The following is an 11,303-nucleotide window of genomic DNA, read 5'->3' on the forward strand; positions in this document are numbered from 1 at the left end:
ATTTGAATTTTAGAGCTAACCCTATTTATTTTGATCCTTAAGGAGTTAAACTAGTGTTTCTCAAGATTTTTATCATTATTACCAGCCCTCAAGAGCTTTTTTAGACAAATTTTCCCTAATTGCTCACTGTCTGGTTGGGGATACAGATATGCATGAAAATAATTACAATACAAGATAATGTGTGCTGTAACAGATTTGTGCTAAGTACACTGAGGGCACCAACAAGGGGTTAGTCAATTCTAGGGAGAATTAAGGTGTAGGTCTCTGGGACGTGATGAGTTAAGTCTTGGAGAAGAGTAGGAAGGAAATTCCAAGGAGAAAGAACAAATTATTCAAAGGCCAGAAGCATGAAATAGCATGGCCAGTCTGGTCTGTGTGACTGGAATACAGAGAGCAAGAAAGATGAGAGCCATTGTACATGAAGTTACATGGATAGACAGAGGTCAAACTATAGTGAGTTTTGCATTTTATTTCAGAGACCATTTAGGTCTGGTGAAGCATTTGGAACTGGAGAGTGATATTATCAGTAGTCTAGGGTTTAGACTTATCTCTGTGGCAATGATAATGGACTGAAAAGTGGCAAAATGTAAGGCCAGGAGTTTTAGCAATCCAAGTGAGAAGTGATGAGAGCTTGAACTACCACCACTGAAATGGGGATGAGGAAGAAGAAATGGGTTTAAGGTTTAAGAAGTAATTAATTAATTAGGGGAGAAAAGTGAGTAAGATGAGTTAAAGATGGACTTTACCTGCTAAAATAGCCTGCATTTTATGGAAGAGAAAATTGGGAATCAGAGACTTGCCCAAGGTCAGAGAGCTAGCAAGTGACAGAAATAGGATTCCAATTTAGGTAGCTGCCTCCAAGAGTTAAAGATGATTCTCAAATGTCCAGCTTGGTTAACTGGGTGGATGATGGTGCCACTCACTAAAAGCTCACTATAGCTGCAGTCTGGAGAACTGTGTGCCAGAGGCGAAAGAGCAGCTGTGGGGAGACAGGAAAAAGAGCAGACGTGAAGGGGAAAAGGATAGGTTTTGTTCTGGCTATGTTGAATTTGAGGTGTCTGTGGGATGTAAAGGTAACATTTACTAAGCTGATTAAAAAGCTAAAGGAGAGGTCTAGGTCAGAGAGACAGATTAGGGAGTTAGCACAAATTGATGGAAATTTTAAAGCCATTGGAGATGATGAGATTGCCTGAGCTCATTGAATAGAAAAAGAGGAAAAGAGTGAAGAATAGAAACTTGGATGACAGCAACAGGTAAGACACAGAGAGAAAGAGCCTGTAGTCCAGAAAGGGAGAAGTAGATTTAAAAAAGAGATGTAGCAGTTAAGATGGGGGGTGGGAGGTACTTAGCAGACTATTATTTAGACCTTGTAGGCCCTAAATAACTGAAAATATTATGGTACTTCCCATGTAATTTAAAATAAAAATATAAGCTACAAGATATGTGTAAGGGGAGTCCAACAAAATTCTGATTTTTCCTGTGGTGACCTCTTGATTATATCCTCTTCATTATCATTATTTTTGTGTCCCTGATTTGCTAGTGCCCTAAGTACGTGTTTATTCATATACTCAATAATTCAGCAATATAGGTTAATAGTTTTGATCACACAGACCTAAAAATTTCTGCAGAGCAGAAGTAACTCCTTAAGCAATGGCAAAACATAAATGGCAAGGCAGAATAAAATGTTTCAATTCATATCATAAATCACTAATCCTCTTAATATAAAGAAATAGAGAAGAAAGAGGTCAACTGCTTAAGAGGAAGGTCAATGAAAAATATAAATTGTTAGGGCTTAGGTGTAGTGGTTAAGAGCATGTAGATTTGGAGGCAGCTACCTAAATTGGAATCCTAGTTCTGTCACTTGCTAGCTCTCTGACCTTGGGCAAGTCTCTGATTCCCAATTTTCTCTTCCATAAAATGCAGGCTATTTTAGCGGGTTAAGTGAGATGAAGGCCAGGCTGATGGTAAAGAAGGAATGACACAGAGAAAATGGGTTGTAAATTTCTAGGATCTAGGAACCTTGAAGGAAGAGAACCAGCTCAATCCCCATCTGTCTCTTCTTTCATCAAGGGCAATATTTATGAAGTCACTACAAATGTCAGATACAGCCCTATGGATGCAGTGTAAGTAAAATGGGCATGGATCCTGTCCTCAAAGTAGCTTACCTCTATGGCAGAGAAAGGCATCAATGAAATGCCACATAAAAGAATTCTAAACAGATTAATATCACAAAATAAATTTACACTATAAACCTGATGGAATTGGGGGGGTGGTCAGGGAGGGCTCTATCAAGGAGGTGGCTGTTGAGCCAGTATCTGAAAGATGAATAGGAGTTAATTAGACAAATAGTAGTGAAGGAAGGGGAAGGTGGGGTGAGGGAGTGGAAAAAGTGTTGAAGGCAGAAAACAGCATAGGCTCTGAGATTAGAAAGAAGGAAGCTAGTCCCAGTGGCCAAAGCTAAAGTAAGGGGAAGTTAGGGAAGACGAGCCTGGAGAGGGAGGCTGGCTAGACTGTTTAGGGACTTTAAAGTCTTGTTAAGGATTTGGGGCTTTATCCTGATCATGGTGGGAAGTCACTGAATGTTTTTTAGCGTTAGAGTAACAAGATCAAATCTGTATTTTGAAAAGCTCCCTCTATCTGCAGTCTGGAGAACTGTGTGCAAATTAAAGAGTGCAGCTATGAAGAAACAGATTCAGAGGCTATTGTGGTAGTTCAGGCTATTGACATGCTTCATAACCTACTTGTTCTCCTAACATTATTTTAGAGAAGACAGCTTTTATCCTTACATAGATGTGCACCTAATGTTAGCTATTGTTATTATCACAGTTAGAGATAAAAATCTTAAAATTAATCCACCAGGAAGAGTGAGCACGGTGGAGTGGAAGGACTTCAATTAAAAGTATAGATACGGGAATCAGACTGTTCCCTTTGTAGACAGGAAGGAGTGAGCTAGAAGAGTAAACAGTGGTACCACAGCAGAGAGAAAAGAACACGAGACAGACTTCCCTAACACGATGTTACTCTGGCACAACTCTGCGCTGCCTGTTCAAAATCATCTTCCCTGTGCTTAGACAAATAAAAGTGTTGGGTAAAGATAGTTTATGGCTTTTTAGTGCTTTTTTTTTTGAGAGCTCAGTGCTTTTTGGTGGAAAACGGACCCAGTAGTGCATGTTGCAATTCTTTTAAACACTGTGGAGTATTACAAATGCCTAGGCAAACAATATCTAAGTAAATCATTCTGCATTTGAACCTGTGCATTATGTAGCTGGTTTAATTTCAAAATAAGGCAATGACAGATACTAGTTGTTTTTTGAGAGCTACTTTTTCCCCTTCCTGCTATAAAGAATTGAGTAAGATTGGAACATGATGATGACTCATATGTACAGCTTATTTTCTCATATATGTGTGGTTTATTTTCTCATATTTGTGTGGTCTTTCAAGGTGAGAGTCCTTGAAATCTATCTAAGAAATATGTTCAGTTTTGTGAGACTTTTAGGCGTAAATGTCAAAAGCTTTTTAAATGCAGCCATAGAAGGCAAAATGAAACAGATTCTTGGAGCCAAATGGGACTGTCAAGAATTTCAGAGCCTGACAGTGTTTGTTTATGTGTAAGCCTGCATGTTAAGGAATATTGTCTTAGAAATACATTTTTGATTGTACCATGTTTCACAGACAAAAGATTAGCATCCAGGAATGTAGCCAGGAATACAGGACTTTCATAATTCAATAAAAAAAGATTTAAAAAAAGATTAAGAATCCAACAGAAAAAGGGGAAGGGTTATAAACAAGCAAGAGAAAACCTGAAAGCAAATATATGGAAAGATAATGCAACCTTACTACTAAGCAGGAAAATGTATACAAGAACAACAGTTACATATCACTTCATAACCATCATAGTGGCAAAAATTTTGAAATCTGAGATTTTCATGTTAGGGTAGGTGTGAAATAATAGGGACTCTCTATGCTGTGCTGGGGATGTATGTGGTATAACCACTTTGGAGAACCATATGCAGTCTAGCAAAGTTGAAGATGTATGTATCCTACAGCCCATGATTCTACTCCTTGGTATATGTCCTAGACAAAGCATGTCCAAGAATATTCACTGTAGAAGAAATAGACTGCTGATATTATATGTATAGTTTATAAATGTTAAAATTCAGTGTCTCTTCTGTTGAATGTTTGATTCTTTTAGAGGGCAATAAGGGCTTTACCCAATAGCCTGCAGAGTTTATTTTTCTGTTACAGTACATTAGGGAGCAGTAATGACCTGAATAAATCCTTGGAGAGTCTTCTAGGCATCATCTTATTCTCTGGAGACTGTGATACCATACCTCTAAACATATCCTTCTCCATCCTATTTAAATGTTTAGAAAATAGAACTTAAAATAGGACAAAATGTGGCTATTATGAATAATTTTTTTTCCTTTGGGCCAGTAATAGAGGCTTCACATTTATTCTCATTTCCTTATTTTACATTTAATTATTTATGCCCACTGCTCTTTTCAGGGGATGAAGTTAGCAACTTCAGCCACTGGGTGGTGCAAATTCACAACAGTCTGGTGAAAGTGTATGTTACAGTCCAAGATGCATCTGTTGCTACACTGTACCTCATGAAGGAGTGTTACTTAGAAGAAAAGACTCTGGGCTTGAAATTTAAGCATAGACATGGATCCAAGTTCTCTGGGGATTCAGATTAAGGGAAATTTTAATATTGAAAAAGTGGCAAATCAGGTCACTGAATAAGGGAAAGGAAAAAGAAAAGTGTTGAAATAAGGAATAGAAAGAAAAAGATGAAAAGATAAAGAAATATGGAAGGAAAGAATATAAGTCTAAGGAGATGAATTCAAGTGTTACCAACCATTACAGAATGGCCCCCTCACTGACTGGTTTGTAGCTGCGTGGTAACCAATAACAGCTTTGATATAAGAATAAAGGTTACGAGAGAGAAGAAAAGCTGGCATTGTGAAAAGTGAAGCAGAAACCTCCTCCCAAAATCACATTAAACATGCAAATACAGCAAATACAACTAATCCTGAAAAAGTGACCCAAAGACTGCAGAACAGACTGCCTACATCTGGGGAAAAGAGAAGACCTCATAGAAAGGGTAAAGTGCCAAAGTTGTAATCTGGGGACCCAAACCCTCCCCCCACCCCAGCCCACAGGTGGGAGGAAGAGAAATGGAGCAGGGAGGGTGTAGAAGCCCAAGACTACTGAACACCAGGCCCTGGAGATCTGCTCCAGGAGCACAAACCCACATTACATGGTGCTCTGGAGATTAGTGGGGTTGGAAAGCAAAGACAGGGAGAATACTTGGAGAGTCTGAGATTCCAGCCATTTGTGGAGAACAGGTACCCACAGCCAGCTACTGTGGGACAAAAGAAAGGTGAGAACTTTGAAAGACTTCCCAACATCACAAGGGCTGCTAAAGGGGCAAGAATGACACAAAGCTTCCTGCTCAGGAGAAAGGACAGGTGGACAAAATCATTCTAACACATTCAGCCCAGCAGGTTGGGAACTTTCAGGAGCTTCAGGCGCTCCATCCCCCTGGCTGGCAATGCAGCACTGAGGCCCTCCACTGTGATACGCAGCCTGCCATTCCTTCCTCCCTGCTGGCACCAGTTCACAAACCTGCTGCTCCTGCCATCGTGCCAGGCCAACTGGAGGGCAGCCCCACCTTACAGCAGCTACAAGAGCATAATGGAGAGGCTCCTTCCTGCATGCTTGGACCACTGACCCTGGCAGTTGAGGCAGGCACTGAGCTGGGAAGTAGGAAGGCACTCTTTTCTCCCAGTAGGCACTGGTGACTGGTGCTACACACCTATGACCCCCACCATCACTCCAGGTGCTGGACAGCACCAGAGAGCATAGCTTTTGGGCACAAGAGGGCACTGCCTACACAAAGTTGTTATTTCATATTATTCATTAGAAATATGAAATGGCAAAAGAACCTTGTGCGAACCAAAATCCCTCAAACACCAGAAAGGGGACCCAGTGAAACTGAAATCACTAATCTTCTTGATAAATATTTCAAAATAAAAGTCATAAACATGCTCATGGAGTTATAGAGAATATTCAAGACCTCAGGGAGGACACCAAGAAATAAATAGAAACTTTGAAAAATACAGTATCTGAAATGAAACATACAATGAAGGGATTAAAAGCAGATTAGATGAGGTAGAGGACATGGCAAATGAAAGAGAAATTAGAGAAGAGGACTACAAAGAAGCTGAAGCACAGAGAGAAAAAAGGATCTCTAAGAATGAAAGAATATTAAGAGAACTGTACAACTAATCCAAATAGAAAAATATTTTCATTATAGGGGTATCAGAAGAAGAAGGGAGAGAAAAAGAGATAGAAAGTGTCCTTGAAGAAATAATTGCTGAAAACTTCCCCAATTTGAGGAAGGAAATAGTCTCTCAGGCCATGGTGGTGCACGGATTTCCCAACACAAGGGACCCAAGAAAGAGAACACCAAGACATATAATAATTAAAATGCCAAAGATCAAGGGCAAGGACAGAGTATTAAAAGCAGCCAGAGAGAGAAAAACATATCACATACAAAGGGAAACCTGTCAGGCTATCATCAGACTTCTCAGCAGAAACCTTACAGGCCAGAAGGGAATAGCATGATATATTTACTGCAATGAAACAAAAGGGCTTCAAACCAAGAATACTCTACCCAGCAAGATTATCACTTAAATTTGGGATTAAACAATTCCCAGATCAGCAAAAATTGAGGAAATTTACCTCCCACAAACCATCTCTACAGTGTATTTTGGAGGGACTGCTGTAGACAGAAGTGCTCCGAAGGCTAAATAGCTGTCACCACAGAAAATAAAACCACAGTAAAGCAAGTAGACCAATTAATTACTAAGCAAATGCAAAATTAAATCACAACCCACAAAGTCAGTCAAGGGATACACAAAGAATACAGAATATGACACCTAATATATAAGAGAGGGGGAGGAAGAAAACAGAAAAGAAAAAAGAACCTTTAGATTGTGTTAAAAATGGCATAATAAGCGAGTTAAGTTAGACTGTTAGATAGTAAAGAAGCTTCCCTTGAACCTTTGGTAACCACGAATCTAAAGCCTGCAATGGCAATAAGGACATGTTCATCAATAATCACCCTAAATGTAAATGGTCTGACTATACCAATAAAAAGACATAGAGTTGCAGAATGGATAAAAACAAGACCCACCTATATGCTGCCTACAAGGGACTCATTTCAAACCCAAAGACATACACAGACTAAAAGTGAAAGAATGGAAAAAGATATTTCATGCAACTAATAGGGAGAAAAAAGCAGGAGTTGCAGTACCTCTCAGACAAAATAGACTTCAAAACAAAGAAAGTAACAAGAGACAAAGAAGGACATTACATAACGATAAAGGGGTCAGTCCAACAAGAGGATATAACCATTATAAATTATGCACCCAATGTAGGAGTACCTATATATGAACAGAATTAAAGGGGGAAATAGAATGCAATGAATTCATTTTAGGAGACATCAACACATCACTCACTCTAAAGGACAGATTAACCAGACAGAAAATAAGTAAGGAGACAGAGGCACTGAACAACACATTAGAACAGATGAATCTAACGGACCTGTACAGAGCACTCCACCCACAAGCAGCAGGATACACACATTCTGCTCAAGTGCACATGGAACATTTTCCAGAATAGATCACATACTATTTCACAAAAAGCCTCAGTAAATTAAGAAGGATTGAAATTGTACCAGCCAGCTTCTCAGACTACTAAAGTATGAAACTAGAATTAAATTATGCAAAGAAAACAAAAAAGCCCACAAACACATGGAGGCTTAACATGTTCTTAAATATTCAGTGGATCAGTGATCAAATAAAAACAGAGATCAAGCAGTATATGGAGACAAATGAAAACAACAACTCAACTCCCCAAATCTGTCAGATGCAGCAAAGGCCATTCTAAGAGGGAAGTATATTGCAATATAGGCTTATCTCAAGAAAGAAGAACAATCCCAAATGAAAAGTCTAAACTCACAATTAATGAAACTAGAAAAAGAAGAACAAATGAGGCCCAAAGTCAGTAGAAGGAAGGATGTAAAAGAGATCAGAGCAGAAATAAATAATATTGAAAAGAGTAAAACAATAGACACAATCAATGAAAGCAAGAGCTGGTACTTTGAGAAAATAAACAAAACAGATAAACCTCTAGCCAGACTTATCAAGAAAAAAGAGAGTCTACACACAGAGACAGCATCAGAATGAGAAAGGAAAAATCACTATGGATACCACAGAAATACAAAAAAATTATTAGAGAATACTGTGAAAAATTATATGCTAACAAATTGGATAACCTAGAAGAAATGGACAACTTTCTAGAAAAATACAACCTTCCAAGACTGACCCAGGAAGAAACATAAAATCTGAACAGACCAATTACCAGCAATGAAATTGAATTGGTAATCAAAAAACTACCTAAGAACAAAATTCTGGGACCAGATGGCTTCACTGCTGAATTTTATCAGACTTTTGGAGGACACCTAATACCCATCCTCCTTAAAGTTTTCCAAAAAGTAGAAGGGAGGGAATACATCCAAACTCATTCTATGAGGCCAGCATTACTGAAACCAGGCAAAGACACCACAAAAAAAGAAAATTACAGACCTATATCCCTGACAAACATAGATGCAAAAATACTCAACAAAATATTAGCAAACTGAACCCAAAAATGGACTAACAGCTACCAAAGAGAAAGGGACTCAGGAGGATGGGTGGGAAGAGAGGGATAAGGGATGGGGGAAGAAAAGGGACATTATGATTAGCATGTATAATGGGGGGAGGGCACGGGGAGGGCTGTGCAACACAGAGAAGACAAGCAAGTAGTGATTCTACAGCATCTTACTATGCTGATGGACAGTGACTGTAATGGGGTTTGTTGGGGGGACTTGGTGTTGCAGGGAGTCTAGTAAACATAATGTTCCTCATGTAATTGTAGATTAATGATACCAAAAAAAAATTAGCAAACTAAATTAAAAAATACATAAAAAATATCATCCATCATGATCAAGTGGATTTATTACAGGGATGCAAGGATGGTACAGTTTTCAAAAATCCATAAAAAAAAGGACAAAAAAATCACATGATCATCTCCATAGATGCTGAAGAAGCATTTGACAAAATTCAACATCCATTCATGATAAAAATTCTCAACAAAATGGGTATAGAGAGCAAGTACCTCTACATAATATGGGCCATATATGACAAACCCACAACAAACATCATACTTAACAGTGAAAAGGTAAAAGCTTTTCCGCTAAGATCAGGAACAAGATAAGGATGCCCACTTTCCCCACTTTTATTCAACATGGGGTAGTACTAAAGGTCCTAGCCACAGAAATCAGACAGCACAAAGAAATAAAAACCATCCAAATTGATAAGGAAGAAGTTAAAACTGTCACTGTTTGCAGATGACATGATATTGTACATAAAAAACCCTAAAGAATCCACCTCAAAACTACTAGAAATAATAGTAAAGTTGCAGGATACAAAATTAATACACAGAAATATGTCACATTCCTATACACTAATGATGAACTAGCAGAAAGAGAAATCAGGAAAAGAACTCCCATTTACAATTGCATCAAAAATAATCAAGTATCTAGGAATATACCTAACTAAGGAGGTGAAAGACCTATACCCTGAAAGCTACAAGACACATATGAGAGAAATTAAAGAAGACACCAATAAATGGAAATACATCCCATGCTCATGGATAGGAAGAATTAATATTGTCAAAATCTCCATCCTGCCTCAAGCAATCTACAAATTCAAAGCAATCCCTATCAAAATATCAACAGCATTCCTCAACAAACTTCTAAAATTCATATGGAACCACAAAAGACCCCAAATAGCCAAAGCAATCCTGAGAAGGAAGAACAAAGCTGGGGGGATTACACCCCCTAACTTCAAGGTCTACTACAAAGCCACAGTAATCAAAACAATTTGGTACTGGCACAAGAACAGACCCATAGATCAATGGAACAGAATAGAGAGCCCAGATATAAACCTGCACATATATGACTGATTAATATACCATAAAGGAGCCATGGATATACAATGGGGAAAAGACAGCCTCTTCAACACTGGTACTGGCAAAACTGGAGAGTTGCATGTAAGAGAATGAAACTGCATTAGTGTCTACCTCTGTACACTGGAAATGGATAAAGACCTGAATATAAGTCATGAAACCATAAAACTCCTAGAAGAAAACATAGGCAAAAATCTCTTGAATATAAACATGAGCAAACAAAAGCAAAAATGACCAAATGAGAATACATGAAACTAAAGAGCTTCTGTACAGCAATGGACACCATCCATAGAAGAAAAAGGCATCTTATAGTATGGGAGAATGTATTCTTAAACAACTCATCCAATAAGGGGTTAACATCCAAAATGTGTAAAGAGCTCACCTGTCTCAACACCAAAAAGCAAATAACCCAGTTAAAAAATGGGCAGAGGATCTGAACAGACACTTCTCTAAAGAAGAAATTCAGATGGCCAACAGGCACATGAAAAGATGCTCCACATCGCTTATTATCAAGGAAATGCAAATTAAAACCACTATGAGATGTCATCTCACACCAGTTAGGATAGCCAACATTGAAAAGACCAGGAAACAAATGTTAGTGAGGATGCAGAGAAAGGGAAACGCTCCTGCACAGTTGGTGGGAATGTAAATTAGTTCAACCATTGTGGAAAGCAATATGGAGGTTCCTCAAAAAACTAAAAATAGAAATACCATTTGACCCAGGAATTCTACTCCTAGGAATTTTCCCAAAGAAAACAAGATCCCGGTTCCAAAAAGACATATGCACCCATATGTTTATCGCTGCACTATTCACAATAGCCAGGATATGAAAGCAACCTAAGTGTTCATCAGTACATGAATGGATGAAGAAGTGGTACATATACATAATGGAATATTATTCAGTCATGAGAAGAAAACAAATCCTCCCATTTGCAACAACATGAATGGAGCTAGAAGGTATTATGCTCAGTGAAATAAGTCAGGTGGAGAGAGCCAAGTACCAAAAGATTTCACTCATTTGTAGAGTTTAACAACAAAGCAAAACTGAAGGAACAAAACAGCAGGAGAGGTACAGACTCCCAAGAAGGGATTAGAGGTTACCAAAGGGAAAGGATTGGGAAGGGCAGGTGGGAATGGAGGGAGAAGGGGATTATGGGGCGCTATAATTTGTAATCACAATACAGATGGGTCAGGGGGAAGGCAGTACAGCACAGAGAAGACAGATA

At 38.6% G+C, this 11,303-nt stretch overlaps 1 protein-coding gene across 9 annotated transcripts in view; it reads left to right on the forward strand.

Moving 5' to 3' along the window:
• ACACA (acetyl-CoA carboxylase alpha) overlaps positions 1-11,303 on the forward strand; it is a 313,862-nt gene that overhangs the window by 7,259 nt on the left and 295,300 nt on the right. The window lies entirely within an intron of this gene.

Source organism: Manis javanica, chromosome 4 (assembly GCF_040802235.1).
Source record: "Manis javanica isolate MJ-LG chromosome 4, MJ_LKY, whole genome shotgun sequence".
NCBI lineage: Eukaryota > Metazoa > Chordata > Mammalia > Pholidota > Manidae > Manis > Manis javanica.